The sequence below is a fragment of the Puma concolor genome, chromosome B1 (assembly GCF_028749965.1).
Source record: "Puma concolor isolate L17-30 chromosome B1, mPumCon1.1.hap2, whole genome shotgun sequence".
Lineage (NCBI taxonomy): Eukaryota > Metazoa > Chordata > Mammalia > Carnivora > Felidae > Puma > Puma concolor.
This window is the reverse complement of record NC_141670.1, coordinates 186,883,694-186,910,330: the sequence shown is the minus strand read 5'-3', so window position 1 is coordinate 186,910,330 and position 26,637 is coordinate 186,883,694. Positions and strand designations below refer to the sequence as shown.

General features: G+C 40.7%; 1 pseudogene across 1 annotated transcript; it reads right to left on the bottom strand.

Moving 5' to 3' along the window:
- Window positions 1-478: 478 nt before the first annotated feature.
- Window positions 479-14,083, bottom strand: LOC112858663 (putative annexin A2-like protein; annotated as a pseudogene). Its single transcript, XR_015250542.1, has 2 exons — window positions 11,919-14,083; window positions 479-2,156 (listed from the first exon to the last, which is right to left on the bottom strand). The product of XR_015250542.1 is annotated as a putative annexin A2-like protein (transcript).
- Between the last annotated feature and the right edge of the window lie 12,554 nt (window positions 14,084-26,637).

Genomic DNA, 26,637 nt, shown 5'->3' with positions numbered 1-26,637 from the left:
GTGGCAGAGGGCAGGGATAAGGCATTATCTACCAGGGCGTGATTGGGGCAGACATCTCTGACATGAAACCCTCACATCCAGCATGAGTAGAAGCTTCTCTTACAGCGCTGGATGATGGAGTGGGTATGGAGTGGGAGTGGGGTGGAGGAAGAGGGCAGAGAGAGGTCTCAGATTTCCCATGCGTCTTTCCTGGCCAGTATTTTAGAACTCCTTTCAAATCAGCGGGTTAATGTAGCACAGCGAGGCCACATCAGGCTGGTCCCAGACTGGTGCTTGGGATTAATGTATCATGAAAGAAATCAAGAATGTGGCCAGAGACCAATTAGAAAGTCAGTGGTGGGGGGGATAATAGTCGGCAGGGATTTCTCACCCCAAGGACTTTCTATCTGCCCCGAGGCTCTTCTTCTCCCTCCCCCCACCAACTGACCAACAACTTTTACCTCTCACCCTTGTCCCTCTCAAGAGCTTGGCCCAGAGAGTGACTTTGCAGAAGGAAAGCTACGCAGTAGACTAGGAGCTTATGAGCTTGGGGGAAATGCTAGACTGGGTTTGAATTCTGGATTTACCACTGATCCTCTATGAGGTATTGGTCAAGTCACTTAACCTCTTTGAATCTCAGTTTCCCCAGCTGCAACGTGGGGACCCTGTCGACGTATCCAGAAGACGCGAGGATAAATGTGTTAGTGTTTGCAAAGCGCCTGATGGTACATTCCACTGATACTTGTTACACTCAAGTTAATTCTGTCTCACTTTTTTTTTTTTTTCAAATGAGTCACAGCTTATTTATTTATTTTTTGTTTATAAAGCAAATATTCAGTTTATTCACCTGGGTATGAATAAGAGGCAAAGTGTTTCACATCACAGATTTCACTTCCAACTCCTTGGAATGTTCATTTCTTTGGCTAAAAGGAGAGACTAGACACGAGAGGCAGGCAATGTCTGGCAACTGAAATAAGGGTGGGAGGGGACAATGCTAACGTCATCCTCTCAGGGATGGGCATAAGGGGACTGTTAGTCACAAGCTATTTTCTAGAACTGTTAGCTGGAAACAAAGTCGCACCCCTCCTGGGGCTCAGTCATCCCTACCACACAGGGACAGCAGCACTTTCTGGTAGTTGCCCTTTGTGTCTTGCTGGTTGTAGTACTACAGGGACTTGCCATACTTCTTGAAACAGGACCTGGTTTTCAACACCGTCCACTTCACTTCGAGAGACCATGATTCCAGTCAGGACTCTCTCGCGAGTTCCCTTGCCCTTCATGGAGTCGTAGAGTCGGTCAGCAAAATAGAGGGGCTTGTCCTGAATACGCTGGACCAGATTCAGGAAAGCAGTTTCCAGGTTTCTCCTTTGACCTCCTTCTTGAGGCTCTCCAACGTGTCATAAGGCTGTAGCTCCTGTACCTGTCAAATACTTTCTGGAGAGGACGCACTCTGCTCCGTCATGACACTGATCCACTCGGGCACATCAGTTCCTTTCCTCTTCACTCCAGCATCATAGCCATCCTGGGCATCTTGGTCAATCAGTTCATAGTCGATGACAGAGCCATCCTCTGCTCTTCATCCTTTTGCAGGGCAACCATCAGCTTGCGGAAGTCACCGGATGTGTCAGAAATGATGTCCTTCTCCAGATCGGTCTTGTAGGTTTCCTTGTAGACTTTGCTAATTTCTGGAAGCTCTTGGTTGGTCCTTGAGCAGATGATCTCAATAAAGGAGGCCTCCTCAGTCCCCAGCCCCTACGTGGAGGCTTTCAAGTCAGAAGCATCATACTGAGCAGGTGTTTTCAATAGGCCTCAAATCATGGTCTCCAGGTGGCCAGACAAGGCTGACTTCAGTGCAAATGCAAGTTCCTTTTTGGTCCTTCTCTGGTAGGTGAAGGTAGTATCCTATCTCTGTTAACTGCTGCAGCTGGTCAAAATGTTGACAATGGTGATCTCATCCATACCTTTGGTCTTGACGGCCATTTCAATGTTCGGAGCATCACAGCATCAAAATTGGTGTTCACTTTGACCAACCTGTATGCACTTGGGAGCGTGGAATGATCACTGTCAAAGCTGAGCTTGCAGCGAATTTCATGAACAGCATTTTGAAAGAAGCTGGGTCGGGCATCAAGACCTGTGAGTGTCTTCAGCTGTGGAGTCCATAGTTTATTTTTTGTCATCTTAATAGGAATGAAGGAGAAAATGGCTTGTGTTAGGACTTTTTGAGGAAGCTTTCTAGTGGGTTCTTGGGCAAGAATTAATAATAATGGTGATGGAAAACATACATGGAGCATTCACTGTGTGCATGGACCTGTTCTAAGTTCTTTGCATGGACTACCTCATCTACTTACCCACCAGTCCCTGTGAGTTAGAGACTACTGTCATCCTTACCTTACAAACGAGAAGAGGTGCCCACCTCCTCTAGAGAGTGTGCTCTTTATTCCTGCTGGATTGTTCCTTTGTCCATTAAAGAATGGCTTTGGTCTTCTCGTGATTTTTTAAAAATAATTCATTCAGGTGAAATTCCTATCACATAAAATTAACCATTTTAAAGTGAACAATTCAGTGGCATTTAATACCTGCCTCGATCTAGTTCTGGAACATTCCCACAACTTTGGGGAATATGTGACTTTTTGTTGCTGACTTTTTTCACTTAGTATCATGTTTTCAAGGTTCATCCACATTGTGATATGTACCACTACCTTCTTATGACTGAATAACCCTCCACTGTATGTACATACCACAAATTGCTTACCCTTTCCTCCACCAATGGAGATTTGGGCTGTTTCTACCTCTTGGTTATTGTAAGCAAATGCTTGACTGAAATAAGACCACCTTCTGATTGTGATAGTCAATGAATGTGAAATTGTAAATAAAACCACTAAAGAAGGACTCCATATTTATAATGTATATGCCACACCAGATCTCCTGTGGAATTTAGAAGGAAATAGGATTCATGTTTCCTAAGTATTTTCTGTATGCTAGTGCACTCATGCGCACAACCTTTGCCTTCTCATTTAATCCTTGCGATAGCCTATGAAGTAGCTATTCTGATGCCCATTTTAGAAATGTGAAAACTGAGGCAAAAAGAAATTAGGTCTCTTGCTCAAGGCAGATCTCTAAGAAATGTAAAAGCCAGGATTTTAGCCCAGATCATCCGGCTTCAAAGTCCACACACTCTCTTTTAAAGAGTGGAAACAGGGGCGCCTGGGTGGCGCAGTCGGTTAAGCGTCCGACTTCAGCCAGGTCACGATCTCGCGGTCCGTGAGTTCGAGCCCCGCGTCGGGCTCTGGGCTGATGGCTCAGAGCCTGGAGCCTGTTTCCGATTCTGTGTCTCCCTCTCTCTCTGCCCCTCCCCCGTTCATGCTCTGTCTCTCTCTGTCCCAAAATAAATAAAAAACGTTAAAAAAAAAAAAAAGGGTGGAAACAAAGTTTAATTCAATTGCAATGAAAAATAAAAACAAGTTAAAAATGACTCAATTAATATAAGCTGGAGCTTCGTTTGCCTCCGTATGTTTTAGCCACTGGAACTGAAATATCACATGGGCCTTTAGTAAACTATAGCAGAACTCTATTTTATAGAATTTCAGCGCTTGTTGGAGAGTCACTTGACTCCTTTATCTAAAATCAAGGTCAAGGGGCGCCTGGGTGGCTCAGTCGGTTGGGTGTCTGACTTCGGCTCAGGTCATGATCTCGCACTCCGTGAGTTTGAGCCCCGTGTCGGGCTCTGTGCTGACAACTCGGAGCCTGGAGCCTGTTTCAGATTCTGTGTCTCCCTCTCTCTCTGACCCTCCCCCCATTCATGCTCTGTCTCAAAAATAAATAAACGTTAAAAAAATTTTAAAAAATAAAATAAAATCAAGGTCAAAAGGCAGTTTTATCTTCCTTCTAACCCTGACCAGATCCCCAAGAGATTTTCAGAGCTGTTTCTAACCTTGAGCTGACAGTTCTCACTCCAAGTTCTAGAAGTTCTAGATTCTACCAAGTTTTAGGTTCTGAACCTCTAGAGTTCAGAGGGTACCATGAGTGCTTCTGATGTTAATTCTTCAGGGCAAGAACCACAGGGGGAAGAGTGGTTACCAAGGGTCCCAGTACAGCAGGCCAGCAGTGAGAAGCCAGCTGCTGAGCTCTCCAGTGCAGCTTTACCCCCGGAGGCTAGAGTTGCTGTGACTCCTGCTGGAAATCCAAACATCTTAAGCAGAGTGGTCATGCCAGCCCCAACCTGAGATGCCGAACAGAGACAGATGTAGACAGCAAGTTTTAAACTGTATACACTCAATGATCTAACAATTCTACTTCTGTGACTTTACCCCAAGTAAATTAGTATGGAAACTACAGATTTGACTACAAGGCTTTGTAATAACCAAAAATCAGAGATAACCTAAATATCCCATATGGCAGCATTGGATAAGCCAAATACAATATATCCATGTAATGTAATACAATTCAGCTATTAAAAATATGGTAAAGAAAAATAATGCCTTGTTAAGTGAAAACAAGAATTAAGTCAAAAACGTTTACAAAGCGGTACTGACTGCTTATCTAGCTGTCATCGATCTACCTCCAAAGCCTCGAAGTATAAGCCCTATTAACAATGGGAGTCCTCAGCTAAGGAAATTATGGAGATTTTTGTACTTTCTCATATTCTCCAGATTTTTTTTTTTTTTGTAGTTTACATGTTACTTTTGTAATTGGTCCAAAAAATATATATTTAAACAAAAATTAAAATAGAGCCAGAATCTCAGAGCTTTGTTTGGAGAAAAACATAAGATCTCATTACTCTAATAGAATTTGCTTTCCAGAGGATGAGACTTGTGATTTTAAAAATATATTTAGTCTAGGGGCGCCTGGGTAGCTCAGTCGGTTAAGCCTCCAACTTCAGCTCGGGTCACGATCTCACGGTCCGTGAGTTCGAGCCCCGCGTCGGGCTCTGGGCTGATGGCTCAGAGCCTGGAGCCTGCTTCCGATTCTGTGTCTCCCTCTCTCTCTGCCCCTCCCCGTTCATGCTCTGTCTCTCTCTGTCTCAAAAATAAATAAACGTTAAAAAAAAATTAAAAAAAAATATATTTAGTCTATCTCACTGATCAGTCTAGATAGCTGAGGGCAGATGGTATTCTGGCTGTGACACTCCTTTTCTGAGGACTGCTACCTGCTATGGAATCAGGCTCTTGTGGTTGGTATGTCTCCTAAGTAGCTAAAGAGCAGGTATCAGCCATCTCAGTGAGTGTAGGAAGGATCTAGTGCCTTGCACAGAATTCCCATTTATTATATGTTTGTTCATTGACAGAGCATCTTGACCCCTTTAGAGGTCCCTCTGATAACCAGGAAGGAGATCTATTGATAACCTCCCCACTTTTATTAACTGCTTCAAGTAGTGAAGGTCTGACGATACTTTGAAAACACTCATAAAGATGAAGCATTTTCTTTCTTTATGCTTCGTTTATATTCATACTTGGCATTAGGGAGCCGGCACTGACTTGGGGTTATGAAGCCTCCTACTCTTGAAAGCTCATGACACTATTGGCTCTCTAGTATGTGAAAACAGCAACCACACAACAGGGGGTCTGGAGGCGGGCAGATGCACACTTACATTATGCTCTGTGTCCAACCTGAAAGATGAGATGATCTGGGGTGAATTATTCATCTATCTGGGTCTTGGTGTCTGCATTTTACAGGATTACTGGGAGATGGAAAACATGTGCCCCAATCTCTGTCTCAGACCATTTGTTTTTTAAGTGTATCCTTCCCTCCTGACCTCTCTCAGAGGCTTTGTTTTAAGTAAATGTGTGGTGTCTTCAAATCTTTAAAAATTCATCCCCCAAAGCAAGACTGCCATCCACCAACTGGATGACTTTGGGCAAGTTAAATAATTTGTCAATGCCTCGGCCCCTTCATTTATAAAATGGGAATAATAGTAAAAGTACTTAATAGGGCTTTTCTGAAGACCGAGTAAGTTAAAATATGTAAAGTCCTTAGAATAATGCTTGTCTATATAGGAGGTATATACTACTGTATAAGTAGTAGTACTATTAATATTATTGTTATCATTATCATATTCTCCTCATACTTTAAGCAAGAGAAAAAGGGCACAATTTACACATAATATCCACAAAACAATAATATACCAAAGAAGAGATCTAACAAAAGATTTGCTAAACCTTTTGAATAAAAATTATAAACCTTCATTGAAAGGAAGATCATAATGAATAAATGATGTATACCATGTTCATGGATAGGGAGACTGACTGGCATAAATTTGTATTTCGAGCCTCCATTTCAAGTCTCCAAAATTTCAAGATCTCCAATCTGTAAATTACCTCCTTTAAAAATTCTTTTAGAAAAGCAAGGGACAGAAATGGGTCACTTAAGAAATTTTGAAGAAAAAATCTACAGAAAAGAAAATGTTATTAAGAAAATCATAACGAAGAGAAAATACATTTACAATACTCTACTGTATCAAAAAAAAATCCATGTATAAGTGGCCTTGCACCGTTCAAACCTGTGTTAAGAGTCAACTGTAATTATAGACATAAAGCAGCTTGACTATGAGATAAATAGACTTGACTCTCTTCCATGGTGTTAAAAATGTCCTGGGATATTGACCCTCTCAACTCTTGGGGTGGTCTGGGGAAGCCTGGGGTGGCCTGGAGCCGCTGAAGCCCTGGGAGGGACCACCAATGTGCAAATCAAAGATGACCTTTTTTTATGTATTCATGTTGTGAAAAGGTTATGAAGCACTGGAATAGACAAGCAGACTAGAAAGACCTCAAAATAGATCCTCATATACATGGAAATTTTATTATCTTCAAGAGTGCCATTACTAATCTATTGGGACAGAAAGGATTATTCAATAAGTGATACGTGTGTATATATACACACACTGGCTGGCTCAGTCAGCAGAGTGTGTGACTCTTGATCTCTTGATCTCTGGGTTTTAAATTCAAGCCCAAGCTCCATGTTGGGTGTATAGATTACTTAAAAGCAAACAAACTGACAAAAACCATGACCATAGTCAAAAAATTAAGGAACCCTCTGGAAAAAAAATTTACAGCTTACATCACAAAGAGCTAATTTCACTAAGAAATATAAGCCTTTTTGCAAATCAATATGGTACCAATAATTTGATATGAACAAACAGATCACAGAAAAATTTATACAAGTGGTCTTTAAAAAATCTATACTTTTAAATGTCAACCTCACTAATAGCAATGGAAACGTAAATGGCAACATTTTCATTACTACACTGAGATCCTATTTTGTACCTATCAGGTTGGTAAAAATCCAGAAGTCTGATTTATGATATCATCTGTGGTCTAGAAAACAGACCCTCTTACAGGGCTGTGGAGAGCAAATTTTTACAACCTTATAGAAGGAATTTGGCAATAATCTGTCAAAAGTACAGTTGCATATACCCTTCGACCATGCATTTCCATATCTAAGGATTTGTTCCCTAGACATATATACACACATGTGAATAGTGATAAAAGAACAAGGTTACTCAGTGCAACATTGTTTGTATTCACAAAAGTTGGCAAACTACCAAATATTCATCAGGAACTGGTTAAATGTTAATTATAGTACATTCTTTCTATGGAATACTGGAGCTGTAAAGTGTAAACTCTTTAGTGCTGATACAGAATAATCTTCAAGGTATAGATAAAGGGTGAAAAAACCTTAAAACCACCACATACAACAGTGTATACAGTATGTTGATATTGGGGTTCAAAGGTGAAAATGTTTATACTTTGTTTTTATGTGCATAAATAATTTTGGAAGGATGCCAAGGGAAACAGGGTGACTGAGAAAGCAAGAGGAGGCTTGTCACTATAGGCCCTTTGTACTTCTTGAATTTTAAGCTGTATGTATGTATTGTCTTTCAGGTAAAATATTAATATATTTATGTGGAATCTGAGAAACAAAACAGACGAACATATGGGAAAGGGGAAAAAAAGGAGAGGGAAGCAAACTATAAGAGGCTCTTAATGATAGAGAACAAATTGAGGGTTGAAGGAGAGAGGCGGGGGGGTGGGCTAAATGGTGGTGGCCTTGAGGAGGGCACTTGTTGGGATGAGTACAGGGTATCATATGTAAGTGATGGATCACTAAATTCTACTCCTGAAACCACTGTTCCACTTCTAAGTTTTTTGTTTTAAAAATTTTTTAATGTTTATTTATTTTTGAGACGGAGAGAGACAGAGCATGAGCAGGGGAGGGGCAGAGAGAGAGGGAGACACAGAATTCAGGCTCCAGGCTCTGAGCTGTCAGCACAGAGACCAATGCCGGGCTCCAACCCACGGACCGTGAGATCCTGACCTGAGCCGAAGTCGGATGCTCAACCGACTGAACCACCCAGGCGTCCCACACTTATATGTTAACTAACTAGAATTTAAATAAAAATTTGAAGAAAAAAATAATGAAATAATAATTATTATAACTATCCTAAAAAAAGATTAATATATTTAAAATTTACCAAATTAAGTACATTGAGATTCAAAAAATATTTTTTAAGCTGATTTATTTATTTTGAGAGAGAGAGAGAGCAGGGGGAGGGGCAGAGAGAGAGAGGGAGAGAGAGAATCCCAAACAGGCTCCTTGCTGTCAGCACGGGGCCTGACACAGGGCTCAATCCCAGGAACCGTGAGATCATGACCTGAGCTGAAATCAAGAGTTGGACACTCAACCGACTGAGTCTCCCAGGCCCTCCAAAATTTAAACTTTCTATACAATTAAAGACATCATTAAAAAGGCAAAAAGATAAGTCATCCACTGGAGGAATGAATATATTTTCAACACATGTAACCGCCTGAACGTTGGGATCCAGAGTTCCAAGTCAATAAGAAAAAGACAAACAACTCAATGTGAAAATGGACACCCAACAAGACCAAAACAGCCACAGAAGAAGAAACAGGCCTGCTCAATTGAAGATTAACATTCACTTCTAACAATCAGAAAACTATACATTAAAATGAGCTACCATTTTACCGCTAGTAAGTTGGAAAATTCTACCAATCCCAAGTGTGGGTGAGAATATAAGATATGGGGAACTCTCATCTCCTGCTGGTGGCAGTTTAAGTGGGTGTCACCACACTGGAGAACCGCACAGCAATCAACGCAGAAAATACGCACACCCTTCGACACAGTGGTCGCACTTTTCGGTACTTTTCACACAAAAGTTCTGGCAAATGTGCATGAAGAAACATGGACAGAAAATACCCATTGATGTACTGTTTGTACTAACAAAAATTAACAGGGAAATGAATAACTAATGGTATAATTACACAATAAAATATATTGCAATATTCCTATGTGTATCAACACGGATAAAGCTCAAACACATCAGGTGGGATGAAAAGCAAATTTTGGAAGGATATTATGTAAATAAAATTTTAAAAATTCACAGTAATTCTACATAATGTTTGTGTTTATTTATATATATAGTAAACATTAAAAATACACTGGAATTAAAAATACTAAATTCAAGTAATGGTTACCCCTGAGTATAGAGGAGGGATGCTTGTAGGTCATATTCTGGCTCTTAATTTAGGCTCAGGTCATGATCTCACAGTTCATGGGTTCTAGCCCTGCATTGGGCTCCGTGCTGACAGTGCAGAGCCTGCTTGGGATTCTGTCTCTCTCCCTTTCTCTCTACTCCTCCCCTATTCACGTGCTCTTTCCCTCTCTCTCTCTCTCTCTTTATTTAAAAAATATTTTTTAATGTTTATTTATTTTTGAGACACAGAGACAGAGAATGAGCAGGTGAGGGGCAGAGAGAGAAGGAGACACAGAATTCGAAGCAGGCTCCAGACTCTGAGCTGTCAGCAAAGAGCCCGACGCAGGGCTCGAACCCACGAACTGTGAGATCATGACCTGAGCCGAAGTTGGACGCTTAACCGACGGAGCCACCCAGGAGCCCTGCTCTCTCTCTCTCTTTCAAAATAAATAAACTTAAAAAAATCACTGAAAGAAAAAAGAAAAAGGTAACATTTTACAAAACTGGTTGGTAGGTATGCTAGTATTATTTCCTATACTTTTATAATGTTTGAAATAATTCATTAACATAAACAAGAATGCAGTAGGGATTTAGTGGTGAGTATGAAAGAACACAGATTTTTTTTCTGGTCAGTGTTTTATTTCCCAGCACTACTGTTTGTAAGCACTGGGACCCTGGGCAAGTCCCATTATCTCTTTAAACTTCGTTTCACCCAGCTGCAAAATGGGGGATAATTATAATAATTATATAATTATAATAGTTATAAGGGATAATTACAATAGCTATAAGGGATAATTACAATAGCTATTAGATTAAGTAAGGTGAAGATTGAACAAGGGGATAAATACGTGATCCTTGTACATAGTAAGTGCTTAGTTAAGTGTTAACTCACATTATCACCATCTCCATTTGACTAGGGCAAGGGCATTCTTGAATAACTGACTCTCTTTTGAAAATGAAATTTTGTAGGGGTGCCTGGGTAGCTCGGTTGGTTAAACATCCAACTCCTGATTTCCACACAGGTCATGATCTCACAGTTATGGGATCCACGATGATCATGGAGCCTGCTTAAGATCCTCTCTCTCCCTCTGCCCCCTCCCCCAATTGTGCTCTCTCTCTCTCTCTTTCTAAAATTAAAAAAAAAAATGTTAAAAAAAAAAGAAAATGAGATTGTGTGCATTAGATTCCCAGAACATATACATTTTTGAACTGCAGATTTGTGTCCTTTGACCCACATCCCAAATTCCTCCACCTGCAAGTACCTGGTAATCACTATTCTACTCTTTGTTTCTAGAAGTTGTCTTTTTTTTTTTTTTAAGTTTATTTATTTATTTTGAGGGGGCGTGGAGGGGGGCAGAGAGAGCGAATCCCAAGCAGGCTCTGCACTCTCAGTGCAGAGCCCAATGTGGGGCTCAAACTCACGAACCGTAAGATCATGACCTGAGTTGAAACTAAGAGTTGGATACTTAACCAACTGAGCCACCCAGGTGCCCCAGAGTTCAGGCTTTTTAGATTCTACATATAAGTGATATCACACACTATTTGTTTTTTTCTATCTGATGTATCTCACTCAGCATAATGCCTGCAAGGTCTATCCATACTGATGCAAATGGCTGTATGTCCTTCTTTCTCATGGCTGAATAATATTCCATTATGAATGTATACACACACACACACACACATAATGTCTTCATCCATCCCATTGAGGGACACTTAAATTGTTTCTATATCTTGGCTATTGTGAATAATGCTGCAATAAACATGGGAGTTCAGACATCTTTTCTATAGCCTATTTCCACTTCCTTTGGATATATACCCAGAAGTGAGATTGCTGGATCATATGGTAGGTCTGTTTTTAATTTTAAACTATACTGTATTGTTAATTTTCAGTAATACTGTATTACATACTTGGAAGTGACTAAGAGAATAGATCTTACTTGTTCTCACCACAGAAAAGAAATGATAATTATGTGATATGATGGAAGTGTTAGCTAACACCGTGGTAGCTATCACATAGCAACGTAGAAGTGTATCAGATCAACACGTTGTATACTTTAAACTTCACAACGTTACATGTCAATTATAACTCAGTTTTAAAAAAGCGAGATTTTAGTCTCATATCTGGATGACACGTAACTGAAAGTAAGGGTATAAGCTTGGAACAGTTTCTTTTTTAAAGTCTGGTTTTAACAAGAAGCTGGGTTTCGACAAGAGCTGCTAATTAAGTCTGCAAGGAGGACACAGTGCTGATTAATCCCGCGGTACCTGTTGATGGCAGATCCCCGGAAATAGCAAAGGGTTGTCAAATTCTCCCAGCACTGGGGGTTTGCAGTTACACACCGGGCTCTTTTGGGCTTGTTTTCATGTAATCTGCCAGAATACTCAAAGTGGTATTCACTGCAGGCTTCTTGGTACAATGATATACCTGACCGGTCCTTCTGTAATTACTTACCATGGTCCTTCTATATATCAGCATTGTGCAGGACTGGGGCGACCCAGAAGCGTCCCTGGGTCCCCTCAACAATCCCCTTGGGGAGACAAAGGCAAATGTCAAAGAACAAAGACCCGAACGATAGGACAAAAGTATGCAATTAATTGCTTTGTTGAGTGGTAAAGACAACAAACCTAGGAATTCATAGGAGGGAGCGGTTAACAAAGGCTGCAAGAAAGCTTCTCTAGCTTTGGGAGCAGACAAGTAGAAGTTCAAAGTAATGCCTCACCCTCCTCCACAGGAAGCATTGGCTTCTCTCCCCACATGGCTTACCCATGTGACTTGCTTTAGCCAATGGGAAGTTAGGAGAAATGATGTGAATGAAGGCTTTAAATATGCTGGCACAGTTGGATTTTTGAGCCTTTTGCCATGAGATTGACAAGTGGAGCATGCCCGGACGTGCCCCAGAGCCTGCAAACAGGTCCAGCTGAGTCCAGCCTAGATCAGCTGAACCACAGCCAACCTACAGGTGCCTGAGCGAGAAATAAATGCTTCTGGCTATGTGCCACTGAGATTTTATAGTGGCTTGTGACTCAGTACGACTGCAACAGTAGTTTGTTCATCTGTAAAGTGGGGAAAATATGTATTTACTTTCAGAGGTATTGTGAGAATTGAGTGCCATATAAACCAAATGTCTCAGATTTCAACACCCTGGGAATCCCGCTGAGCTGACATTAATATTGATACCTGATTTACAATAGCTCCTCTGCTCATGAAGAAATTCCCCTCTTGGAAAACAGGCTATAAATAGTCCTGATGTTTCCCAGTGTTGGGTGTTCCCCTCCACCCACCAGCCCCCGGTCCCCCTACGTCTGATCAGCTGGCCATTTGGTGGGGCTGCAATAGAGATTCACTCACAAACAGCAGAGGGCTTGAACATCGTGATGCCAGGCAGCCTGACTCCCTCGCTTAACAAATATCTATGTCAGTGGTACCCTGGGCTAGATCCATGACTTGGGGTAATTGCTTGGAAGAGGGAAATGCGGATAGAAAACATGCTCTCCCTCATTTATAATCAGTTGGTGAACTCCACAGCCTGGTCAGAATTTAGTGAAACAGCTCTTTCAAATGTGGAAATGCTTCCAGAATGGCAGGGTTCAGGAGACACCCTCTGACAGGTACCACAGTAAACCCAGTTCAGTTCTCCCGCACAGCCCTTGGGGCCCGTTGCTGAGTCTGAGTCCCTAGGGTCAATTTCCTCCCTGCCCTCTGTAAGACTTTGCCAATCCGTGGCCCTCAAGTCTGTCAGGCTTGTCTGAACCTCAACCACGAACAGCAGTCAAGATACACTCCCAGGAGACATTCTGGCCTCCATGCAGATCCGAGAGTGCAAACAGTTTCTTGAGAGGTGGGGTACCCTTCGTCTGCTCTCGATGGATAGATCAGGTCCTGCGAGGATCCCTGCTTACAGATATAATGGACAGAAAGTACCAAGTAAATGGTCAGTAGCCAAGAAGGGTTCATTCTCTTCCACTTCCTGGAGGACTAGAAACGTGAGCTGGTTTGTCGAATAGTTGGAATAAAAAAAGAAGGGGGACCGAAGTCTCGGTGCCCGGGAGGAGTAAAAAAGTCCGGTCCTCAAATATCAGACCTTGGAGTCAGCTCCAAGATGACAGAATGAGACCAGTGAACTGAGCCCAGGTGGTCTCTGATTGCTCAGGGTCATTAGCAAGTAATACTCACCAGGTGTGCCTGCTCTGGGTGATTGCAGACCTGTGGGTCCCAGACACCCTTTTGGCGGTGAGATTATTATAAGGCCTCCCAGAAATACTATAAATATTTCCTAAAGTCCTAATGAGCACTATTTTTCTTACACTTGTGACTCTTCTTCAAATGTGAACATTATTTATTTAAAATGGTTACTAATCCCCTATTAGCTTTATTTTTTAACTTTTTTTTTTTCACTAAGACTTTCGTTTTTTAGAGCAGTTTGAGGTTCACAGTAAAATTCAAGCAAAGATACAGAGATTTCCCATTTACCCCTTGCCCCCACACTGAGTAGACTTTCCCATCATCAACAACACCAGAGTGGTATATTTGCTACATTTGAAGAACCTGTATTGACATGTCATTATCACTCTAAGACCATAGTTTACATTATGGCTTACTCATGGTGCCGTATGGTCTGTGGGTTGGGACAAATGTATAAAGACACGTATCCATCATTATGGTATCATAAAGAGTATTTTCGCTGCCCTAAAAATCTTCCATGATGCACTATTCATCTCTGTACTTTCCCGTCACACACTCTGGCAACCACTGAACTTTTTATGGTCTCCGTAGCTTTGTCTTTTCCAGACCGTCATATAGCTGCAATCATATGGTATGTGACCTTTTCAGATTGGTTTCTTTCACTCAGTAATATGCATTTAATTTTCTTCCATGTTTTCTCATGGCTTGACAGTGCATTTCTTTTTCGCTCTGAATAATATTCCACTGTCTGGAAGTACTACAGCTTATTATTTATCTATTCACCTACTGAAGGGCATCTTGCGTCCATATTTTGGTAACTACTAATAAAGCTGCCGTAAACATCCACGTGCACGTTTTTTTTTGTGTAGACAGAAGTTCTCAACTCATTTGGTAAATACCAAGGAGTGCAATCGCTGGAGCGTATGTTAAGAGTACGTTCAGTTTTGTGAGAAACCACCAAAATGTCTTCCAACATGGCGGTCCCGTTTTGCGTTCCCATCGGCAATGAACGAGAGTTCCTGTTGCTCCTCACCTTTGCCAGTGTTTAGTGTGGTCGGTGTTCCCGGATGGGGCCTGTCTAATAGGTATAAGCTTTCTATTGCTTTCTTTTATTTTGGAGTCAATGTGGGACCCTTATATACAATCAGTTTGGGAACCACCCGACAGTCCCGACCAACCTCGCCTGTGGTCTTGCCCAAACAACTCTGTTCTTCCTGTCCAGAGCTGTGAGCCACTCCAGATACAATCTCTTTTTCATGCCACGTGGAGGGAAGCAGTAGGTGGGCTTCTCAAACCAGCACTCACCTGAGGCATGCGGGCACTCCAGGTGCAGACAGGAGGCCTGGTGTGGGTCCCATGACAACATGTCCTGCTGCAGGAAGCCAAGGTCAGAGAAGGAAAGGGACAAGGGTGCTTGAGAGTGACAATCAATTAAAAACACATTAGGCAGGGAGTTGGAGGCGTATGTGGGGGTAAGCTGTGTCCAGCCATCAGAGCTGCATACAATAACACCCTTCCTACTCCATGACCTCTCAGCAAGTTCTGCCTGGCTGAGCAGCCTGGCTACAGGAAGTGACATGAAATATGAACCAGGCCAGTTCTCAGTGATCGATCCAGCACATATTCTTCATGGACTGAATTAAAACTAGAAAATAAGAGCTCTTCTTACTAGGTATCAGCCAGCCTTCATTCTGACTCCCTGGTGTCCGTAGGTTGACTTACTAGAAGGATGACCCTTGGTGTTTCTAGTGCTTTAGACTTGCCCTGTAAAGAATCATCCTAGTCTCTGGGGCACCTGGGTGGCTCAGTCGGTTAAGCATCCGACTTCAGCTCAGGTCATGATCTCGCGGTTCATGAGTTCAAGCCCCGTGTCGGGCTCTGTGCTGACAGCTCAGAGCCTGGAGCCTGCTTCGGATTCTGTGTCTCCCTCTCTCTCTGCCCCTCCCCTCCTCATGCTCTGTCTCTCTCAAAAATGAATAAACGTTAAAAAAAAATTAAAAAAAAAAAACAATTACCTCAGTCTCTCTAAGTGACATGTTGAAGCAGTTTGTCACTCTGTGAGCACCAGGAACCATCAGATAGCCACGTTCAGCTTCTTGACCTATTGAGAGACCAACTGACATTTGGGTGGCCACGTTCTCTGGCTTTCTCTTTGCAAAGTTTCCAGAAGACAAGCCCATGCCTGCTCAAAGCTGGCATTTTCTGAGCTTTTCTGAGCTCACTCACTGCTGAGTTCCTTGGTCATGCTAACAAAGTGGGGCATCAGAGTTCCTCCATCAACAGGAGCTCTCTGCTCCACTCTCTCCCCCACTGTGCATGTCCTCTCCCACAGACCCTTGTTCAGGCAGTTCTCCCCATCAGATATGCTTCTCTAATCTGCCTGGCCAAAATCGTGCCCAGCTGGCAGGACTCAGTCCCCACCTCTGTGACTATCCCTCACTTCCTAACTACCACTGTTGCTCTCCATCATAGAATGCCTTGAACATCTTGCGTTTTCTTGGTAATGGTTTGTAAGGGTATGTACATTACACTCAGATGTGCATTGGAAATATATTTTCTTTAGTTTGTCTATAATCTAGACTTACTTTTGAGTGTGCATCCCATGGGTATTGGTGGGGATGGGTGGGAAGTGGAGTGAGGGAACTATTTAGTCCAAAGTAATAAACTAATACAGTGTCTTTGGATGATGTTCAGATTCATTATGTAAAATGTCTCCTCTTCCAGATTCACCCCCCACCCTCACCCCCAAAATTCCCTCGTAAGACTGGTGTAATGGTGGGACATGCAGGATCCTTGTGGTACGAGTATAAAGTCTTCAGACTGTCTAGTCATTGAGCCAGCCTCTGAAGCAAATATCTGCTGTCAGCAAACTTGTGGTCCCTTCCCTTGGCCTGGGCAGTGCTTCAGGGACATCCTCTCCAACAACCACTCACCAATGAACTCCACTCTTGCTTTCATTGATGTTTAAAGATTCCCATAGCTGCAGCCCCTGCTAGAGAAGGCAGCCAGCACCCTCAGCTTCCTTCCACATTTCTCCCTCAGGGCACACACGTGTTTCTGGACACCTTCAAACCACACGGAAAGCCGGAAGATTCAGGGAATCCTCAGGCTCTTCCTCTTGGCTACGGCAAACAGAGACACTGGTTGAACCTCAGGTATGGGCGGAGGGTCTGCAAGACTGGCATCTTCCAATGGAAGGAAGATAGAGGTCCCTGTGCCCCAGGGCTTCCCTGTGTCTAAGCTTGAGAGTCAGCCCTTGTGAGGACTAGGAATGTGTAGGGGCGGGAGCACAGAGGATATTGAGAGGATGTGAGAAGAGACAACCATGGCATCTGGTTTCCTCTTTCAAATTCTGCTCCTCTCTTCTGTCCCCCACCATCCTTTGGCTGGAAAGAGTGAATTTTTCTCTTCCCTCCTTATACTCTTTCAACCATTGTATCTAGTTGTCACAAGCAGAAGGAAAATTGTCTCTCCACCATTGATAGAAAAATCTTTGAGCTAGGGGGCCTGGGTGGCTCAGTTGGCTAAGTGCCCAACTTTTGATTTCGGCTCAGGTCATGATCTCATGGTTCCTGAGTTCAAACCCTGAGTCAGGCTCTGCACTGACAGTGTGGAGCCTGCTTGGGATTCTCTGTCCCTTCCTCTCTCTCTCTCTCTGTTTCTGTCTCTGAAAAATAAATAAATAAATAAATAACCATTAAAAAAAAATCTTTGGGCTAGACCTCCAAATCTATCCTTTGATATAACTAAAGAAATGTAGGAAACCCACTCTTTCCCCACCAGGCTTAATTGGCAAGCCCATCATTTGTTAATGAAGTCAAGTATCTCTTTTCTTCCACTCTCTGGTTATAAGCTTTGGGACTGTCTCTGAGGGAGAAAGCTTCAAAGGAACATGAGTTGTAGGGGAAATTAAAATACATTGGTTTAATATTTGCAAATATGATCCCAATTTCATTTTGTTTAATGCTTGTGCTTTTATTTAACTTTTTATGGTTGTCAGTCCTCTTTCCTGAGTAAATAAAATGCTTGTTTTATCCACCACGAAGATTCACACACTGTTATATATACAGCTAATTCACACAGGAAAGTTAAAAATAAAATTCTACAGCTTCACTGAAGTGTAATTGACATACAACATACTGCATATATTTAAAGAACACAACTTGATGGGTTTTGACACATGTAAACACCCATGAAACCATCCTCAAAATCTAGGTAATCAATATATCTATCCCTCCCAGAAGTTTCAAATGCATCCCCTGTCCCACATTTCACCCCAACCCTTGCATGCCCTAGGCAATCACTCGTCAGCTTTCTGTCACTATAAACGAGTTGACATTTTCTAGAATTTCATGTAAATGGAATAATTTGGTATATACTCTTTTTTGTCAGACTTCTCTCACTCAGAATAATTACTTCGATATTCATCCATGCTTTTTGTGTATCCATAGTTCATTCCCTTTTATTACTGGATAGTAATGCACTATATGCATATATCATCATTTATTTATCCCTTCTTTCGTTCATGGACATTTGAGATGTTTCCAGTTTAGGGCTATTACGAAGAAAGATGCTATGAATACTATGTACAGTGGACATATATTTTTATTTTTATTGGGTAAATACCTAGGAGTGGAATGGCTGGCTTGTATAATATATATATGTAATATATATATATCCCATTAAATATTTAGGACATACCTATACTAAAAATTATTTATTGGAGCGCCTGGGTGGCTCAGTGGGTTAAGCGTCCAACTTCGGCTCAAGTCAAGATCTCATGGTCCGTGGGTTCAAGCCCCGCATCGGGCTCTGTGCTAACAACTCAGAGCCTGGAGCCTACTTCAGATTCTGTGTCTCCCTCTCTTTCTGCCCCTCCCCCACTCATGCTCTATCTCTCTTCATCTCTCAAAAATGAATAAACGCTAAAAATTTTTTTAAAAATTATTTATTATTTATGTGAGGTTAAAATTTAACTTCCTTTACCTGACAACACTAAATTAATTAATTAACACTTAATTAACTCTATTAACTTTTTAAGAAACTGCCAAACTTTTTTCTGAAGTGGTGGTCACATTTTACATTCCCATGAGCAGTAAATGAGAGTTCTAGTTTCTTCATCTCCTCATCAACACTTAGTATGATCAATCTTTTTTTCCAAAAAAAAAGTATTTATTTATTTTTGACAGAGAGAGGAAGAGAGCACAAGTTGGGGAGAGGTCCAGAGAGAGAGAGAGAGAATCCCAAGTGGACTTTGCGCTGTCTGTGCAGGGCCCTATGTAGGTCTTGATCTCACAAACCATGAGATCATGACCTGAGCAGAAATCAAGAGTTGGATGCTCAACTGACTGAGCCACTCAGGTGCCCCAATATGATCAATCTTTTAATTTTAGCCATGCTAGTAAGTATGCAGTGGTATCTCAATGTGATTTTAATTTACATTTCCATAATGACTGCTGATTCTGAGTATATTTTTAACGTGCTTATTTGGCATCCCTATAGCTAACTTGATGAAAAGTCTGTTTAGTTCAGATTGTACCCCCTACTCTTTTTTTGTATTGGATTTTTGAAGTCTTATTATTAGGTTGTAAGAGTTCTTTATGTATGCTGTATACAAGTCCTTTGTCATATACATTTTTTGCATATATATTGTCCCACTTTGTGGCTTGTTTTTTTCATTTATGTTAACAGTATCTTTTGAAGAGTAAGAATTTTTCATTTTGATCAAATTCAATTTATTGATATTTTTCTTTAGTTCATGTTTTTGTGTCCTTTATACAAATCTTTGCTAATTCAAGATTGCTCATATTTTCTTTCAGAAGCTTAATAGTTTTAGCCTGTAGATTTAGATCTGTGATAAAGTTTGAGTTAATTTTTATCTATAGTGTAAGGTAAGGTGCAGTTTCAATTTTTTGCTTATGACTTTCAAGCTGTTGTTTTTAAGAAAAGACTATTCTTTCTCCAAGGCAGTTAAATGTCTTGGCAAATTTGTTGAAAATCAATTGACCATATATATATGTGAGAATTTCTGGATTCTCTGTTCTGTCCCATTTATCCAGCAATGTCATGCTCTTAGTTTTCAGAATACAGATCTTTTAAATCTTTGTTAAATTTATCCCTAGATATTTTATATTATCTGGTGCAATTATAGTTTTTTAAAGAATTTTTCACATTTCAATTATTCATTGGTAATACATCCAAATATAATTTGGTTTTGTATGTTGACTTTGAGTCCTGCAGGCTTACTAAGGTCATTTAGTTATTACAGTATCTTTTTTTGCGTATCCCTCAGAATTTTACAAAAGACTTACTTGACAATACTGAATAGAACTGTGAAAGCTGACATCTTTGTGTTGTTTCCAGTCAGGGGGAACCATTTAGTCTTTCACCATTAACTGCAACGTAGCTGTAGCTTTTGCTGCATAGGCCCTTTATGCAATTGAGAAATTTCCCTTCTTTTCCAAATTTACTGTCTGTTTTTATCATAAAGGAATATTGGATTTTGCCAAATGTCTTTTCTGTATCTATTGAGATGATCCTTTTTTACATTTTCTAGCCTTTTAATATGGTCAGTTACATTGATTTGTTTCAAATGTTAAATCAACCTTGAATTCCTGGGATAAACTACATTTGGTCATGATGTACTATGCTTTTTAATATCCTTTTTGCTAGTTTCAATTTGCTAATATTTGATTAGAGGTTTTTGTATCTGTGTTTATGAGAGATATAGATATGTAGTTTGGTTTTCTTTTCTTGTAATATTTTGTCTGATTTTGACGTCAAAGTAATGCTTGGCTTTGTAAAATAAATTCTGAAGCAATTCCTGTTCTTATTTTTTACCAAAATGTTTGTGTAGAGTTGGGATTCTATTTTTCTTCATTTTTTTTAAAGATTTTTTTTTTTACTTTTAAGTAATCTCTACACCCAATGTGGAGCTCAAATTCACAATCATGAGATCAAGAGTCACATGCTCTCTCAACTGAGCCAGCCAGGCGCCCCTTTTCTTAAATTTTTGATAGAATTCACCACTACAGCCATTTGGGCTTGGAAATTTCTTTCTGGAAAGGTTTTTAAACTATGAATTCAATTTCCTTAAAAGCTGTAGACTATTCACATTACCTATTTTTACATTAGCCTTGGCAGTTCATATCTTTTAAGGAATTTTCCATTTTATGTATGATATCACATTTACTGGTGTAAAGTATTCAGAATGTTCCTTTATTAATCTTTTTATGTCTGTAATAGCTGTAGTTCTATTGTTCACTTCTTCCTGATATTGACAATTTTGTGTCTTTTCTCTAGACCATTATGAATTTCATTGATTTTTTTTCAAATAATCAGCTTTGATTTCATTGATTTTCTTTTTTTTTCTTTTTTAAAAATGTTTATTTATTATTTTGAGGGGGAGAGGGGCCAAGAGAGGGAGACACAGAATCCGAGGCAGGCTCCAGGTTCTGAGCTGTCAGCACAGAGCCCGATGTGCAGCTTGAATTCATCATGGACCACGAGATCATGACCTGAGCCAAAGTCTCAGACGCTTAACTAGGTGTTCCTAATTTCATTGATTTTCTTTATTTTCTGGTTTCAATTTCATTGATATCTTCTTTTTTCTTTTTTACCTTTTTTTTTTTTTTGGCTTATTTTGAGTTTATTTTGCTCTTCTTTTTCCTTATGGTAGAAATTTAGATCATTGATTTGAGATCTACTTCTTAGAAACAGTTAATATTATATATATAGTCCCACGAATTTTGATGTGTTTTTATTATTATTCAGTTAAGATATTTTCTAATTTTCTTTGAGATTTCTTCTTTGACCAATGAGTTGTTTAGCAATGTATTGTTTATTTTCCAGCTAATCTAGTTGCTTTAGTTTGTTAACTTCTAATTTATTTCCATTGTAGTCAGATAACATATTCTGTAAAAGTTCTATATTTTAAATTCCATTGAGACTTTCTTTATGTATCAGAATATAGTTTATCTTTGTAATCGTTCTATGTGCCCTTGAGAGGAATGTGTATTTTGTGATTTTTGGGTGTAGTCTTTTATGTTAAAACATTTATAAAATGTTTTGTCATTCAGATCTTCTGTATACTTACTGATTTAGTTTTACTTGTTCTATTACTGAACGAAGTGTATTAACATTTATAATTTGTGGATTTGTCTATTTCTCCTTATTTCTGTTAGTTTTTGCTCCATACGTTTTTGACATTCTGTTACTAGTCATACCTATATTTCTAATTATTCTATCTTCCTGATCCATTATCCCTTTAAAAAAAATTTTTTTTAATGTTTATTTGTTTTTGACAGAGAGAGAGAGACAGAGCGTGAGCAGGGGAGGGGCAAAGAGAGCGAGACACAGAATCAGAAGCAGGCTCCAGGCTCTGAGCTGTCAGCACAGAGCCCGACATGGGGCTCGAACTCAAGAGACTGCAAGATCATGACCTGAGCTGAAGCCGGGCGCTCAACTGACTGAGCCACCCCGGAGCCCCTCATTATCCCCTTTGACATAATGAAGTGTCCCTTTTTTGTCTCTTGTAATGCCCTTTGTCTTAAAGTCTATTTTGTATGATATTAATAAAGCTACTCTAGCTTTATTCCCCATTTGTACCTTTTAGTAATGTACTACTTTTAGAAAATATTACATATTTTTTAAAGTTCCTTTCTAGCTTTTTCTAGTTTTAAAATCCAGGCAAATTCATCAGGGCTGACTTTTTCTCACCGGTGTATAGTTCTCTGCTCTGCTGATCTCCACAGGATATGCTTTGTCCATTGGTTAATCCAACACTGTCTTCATGACACCAGAGCTTTTGCAAAAGATGCTTCAACACAGGCTCATTAAAGGAAAGCCAAGCCTTCCTCCTTGTGCCTAAAGTCACAGGGAAAGCCAAAACTCAAGAGATTATAGGGCCTACTTATTTTTTCCCTACAAGGATATTCAAATGGTAGAAGACCGAATTCCAATAAACACCTGCCAATTCTGACAACTGAGGCCAATTTTAGTTTCTTTTGTTTTTCTTTGCTTCTTGTATTTTGACCCCAGTTACCCACCGTAGTATTAATCATTCTCTTCAGTTCATGGCACACACCATCACCTGGTGTGTAAAACGCTGCTCTTTTTTTATTGTGATATTTCTCCTTTCCTTGTACAGTCTGTCTTCTAGTCCCTGCCTCTGAATACTTCACTAGCTACTCTAATAGTTTGAGCCCCTGATATATGATCTGACCTAATGATTCTCAACCAGGACAGACTTTCCTCCATCCCTACCCGGGGACATTTGGAAACGTTTGGGGAAATTTTGGGTTGTCACAGCAGAAGGGGTGGTACTGGCAGTTAGTAGAGAGAGACCAGAAATGCTGCTAAGCATCCTACAATACATAGGACAAGCTCTTACAACAAAGTACTAGATAGCCCAAAATGTGAATATCACCAAAGTGGAGAGCTGTGTGTGTGTGTGTGTGTGCGCATGCACGCATGCGCGTATAGTATTCCTTGGGAGCTGGATTTTTAATTTACACAAACAGTATCGAGATCAGATCTTATTCAGTTGCTTACTTTTTTCATGTGTTAATATATTTTGTACATCTCTCTATGCTGCTGCTCATAAGTCTGGTTCCTTACTTTCTGACTGGCACATCGTTTTCCGTCATATTCATCTACCACGTCCGTTCTCCGAATGATGGACTTCCAGGCTGCTCCATCTCCTTGTTCTCTGAAACGGTGCTGTGATGAACAGCCCCCTCATACGCATCCCCTGTCGGATGTGCAATTTGTGGAGCCCGTCCTCAAGAACAGACTTGCTGGGTAATAAACACTTAATTTTCAGTAAGTGCATTGCCTCCATATTGCACAGCTGTTGGCCCTCGTGATAGCTAAGCCTGAGAGCTTCTCTTCCCCCATATCTCAGTCTTATGTGTCTTTCTCATTTTTGCAAATATGTGGTTATGAAGTGATATCTTTTCATTTTAATTTGTATTTCTTTGACTTTGGGTTAGATTGAGCGGCCTTTTATCCACTTGTATGTCATTAGATTTTTTTCCTTCCATAAATTGCCTGATCATGTGCTTTGAATATACATATATGCATATATATATATATATGTATATATGCATATATACATATATATATATTTTTTTTTTACTGGGGTTTCTGCTGTGGTCGATTAGTGTGCATTCCTTATCCAGTGCAGACATTGATCCTTCGTGGTGATGGATGTTGTGAAAGCCTTCTCCCCGTCTGTCACCAATCTGCCAATTTTGTCTGTGGCATCACAGCAGAAATCCTTCATTTTTGAAAAAAAGAAATGTATATATTGTTTAAAAAATCTTTCCTGATTCAAGCTCAGTAAAATACTCTCCTGAATTTTCTCCTACGAGTCTTGCAGTTCTGCCTTTCACAGTTAAGTCTAAGTAAATATGAAATTTATTTATTTTTTTTATATAAAGGACAGGAAATACAGTGTCCATCTTGTTTTTCTACCTGGGAATAGCCAACTTCCTGACTCTGTCTACTAAACATTCCACTCTTAGTCCAATTGGTTTGTGATGACACTTTACCATGCACCAAATGTCTATTTATAAGACATTTGCTGCTTCTGGGTTCTCGATTGTTCCCCTTTGAACCATTTGTCTATTCCTCCATCGCCACCCCACTGTTTCTGTTCCTGTGCTTTGAGGTAAAACGATGTTTGGTAAGTCACTTCTCTTTCTTCTTCTTTTTCGGATTTTCTTCACCTGTACGTGGACGTGTCCCCTTCCATACACATCTTAAAACCAGCTTATCAGTTCCTCACAAACACAGAATTAGGACTGGTTGAAATGTCCTTGAATTTATACATTAACTTTGAGGAAATTAACATATTTGTATGTTATTATTCTATCAACGGACATTTGGACTACTTTATATCCTCTTTTATGCTTAAAAATTTTTTAGGGGTGCCTGGGTGACTCAGCCAGTGGAGCATGTGACTCTTGACTTCAATTCAGGTCATTGTCTCTCAGTTTGTGAATTTGAGCCCCACATCAGGCTCTGTGCTGATGATGAGGAGCCTGCTTGGGATTCTCAATCTCTCTCAGCCCCTCCCTCATGCTCTCGCTCTCAAATACACTTAAAAAAACTCTTCTAAAATAAAATTTTTAGCTTTCTTGGTGAAGATCTAGTGAATTTACTGTTGGGTTAATTACCAGACATTAAAATTTTTTAAAAAATATTTTTGGTTATTTTTTAATTGCCATTGTATCCTACAACTTTTTTAGACACTTTGTTGGGACTTCAAATGAGTCACAACTTAGCATCTCTCTCTACCAAAGAGTGGAAAGAAAGACCACTACTTATCCAGCTAACAGAAGCTTGACAATGATTAAGCACTAGATGAATCTGGGCATCTCTTTCAGATTTGCCAAAATGAGGTCACTAAGAATAAAAGAAGGAAGTACAAAGCACAGATTGTAATGCCTAGGTGGGCTAGGTGTAACTCAACAGGAAATGGTGGGGCTGGGGTAAACCAGAAGGCACAAGCTCTATCTAAAAGGAGCAGACCTCCTTAGCTTCAGCTCATTCTTGCCATGTGGGAAGGAAAGCTCCTTTTTTACATCTTCAGATTTTATTAGGAAGAGCCCCAAATCCTTGATTTTAAGATGTTAGGAAATAATTCAAATTAAAAAGAAAATACATTGGATGTGCCAAAGAAATCACATCTGTGTGCTAGATTCGTTTCACAATTTACTGGTCTACACCCCCTGATCTAAGACTGTCCCAAAGGGAGGGGACAATAAGAAAGGAAGTAAATATCAGTTCTGACCCTATTCTTCCATTCCTCCCCCCCGTCTCCAACCCATGTTGACTTCACTATGCAAGGTTATGTTCCCGTCAGCTTGGACACTAGCCTCATAGGAATTGAATTTACAGCTTGAGAAGAGAAGAGGGAGGTCAAGGTTTGAGAAGGTGTGGGCTGGACCCCCATCATACAGCCCGAGAACCCCCATGAGAACAGGTGTCTAAGCTGGGACATGAATTGATGTGTGACCTACCTACCAGCTTCTCCTGAGGTCGTCTGGTACCGAAACGACTCCAGCTCTTTCCCACATTACCTGCAGGTGAGCACGTTTGGCCAACTGTCTCGAATCAGGATGGCTCCCACGAATCCACGCTTTGGAACTGACGCAGCCTCCCATGGTGTCTCCGGTTGATGTTATGGGATGGGTTGTGTCCTCCCAACATTCTCACATTGAAGTCCTAACACCCAGTATCTCAGAACGTGATTGTGTTCGGAGATGGGGCCTTTACGGAGATCAGTGCTGTAAAATGAGGTCGTTATGGTGGGCTCTGATCTAATGTGACTGGTGTCCTTATAAGAGGAAGAGATGAGGACACAGCCACACACGGAGGGAAGACTGTGCCACCTACAAGCCAAGGAGAGAGGCCACAGAAGAAAACAGCCTTGCTGACACCTGGATCTTGGACCCGGATCAGGCTTTAAAACTGTGAGGAAAAACATTTGTGTTGTTTAAGCTCCCTAGTCTGGGATACCTTGTTATCGCAGCACTAGCAGACTAATATAGCTGTGTTCCTTGGAAAAAGACTCTGAGGTGCAGGGTGGCATGTGAAATTTTATGGGACCAGTGTCAGGAAATCCTTCACAAACAAGGCAGGCAGAATGGGGCAGAGGGAGATATTGAACTATAATGAGGTTGCCACCAAGCTGGCATCCCGGAGCTGGGAGGGCCCTTCGGGGCTGTTCCAAGTTGAAGCAAGAAGCCTTTTTTCCTACATTGGTCATTCCCGAGGTGAAGGGTGGCAGGGGTGAGTTCCCTCCCTCCCCACTCCCGTGAAAACATTTGGCAATGTCCGGAGATATTTTTTGGCTCTGAGAATTGGTGTGTGTGTGGGGGGGGGGGGGGGAGCGGAGGTGGGGGTGGGGGTGGGGGGTACATGCACCACTGGCATCTAGTGGGTAGAGACCAGGGAAGCTGTTGCTAAATGTCCTACAATA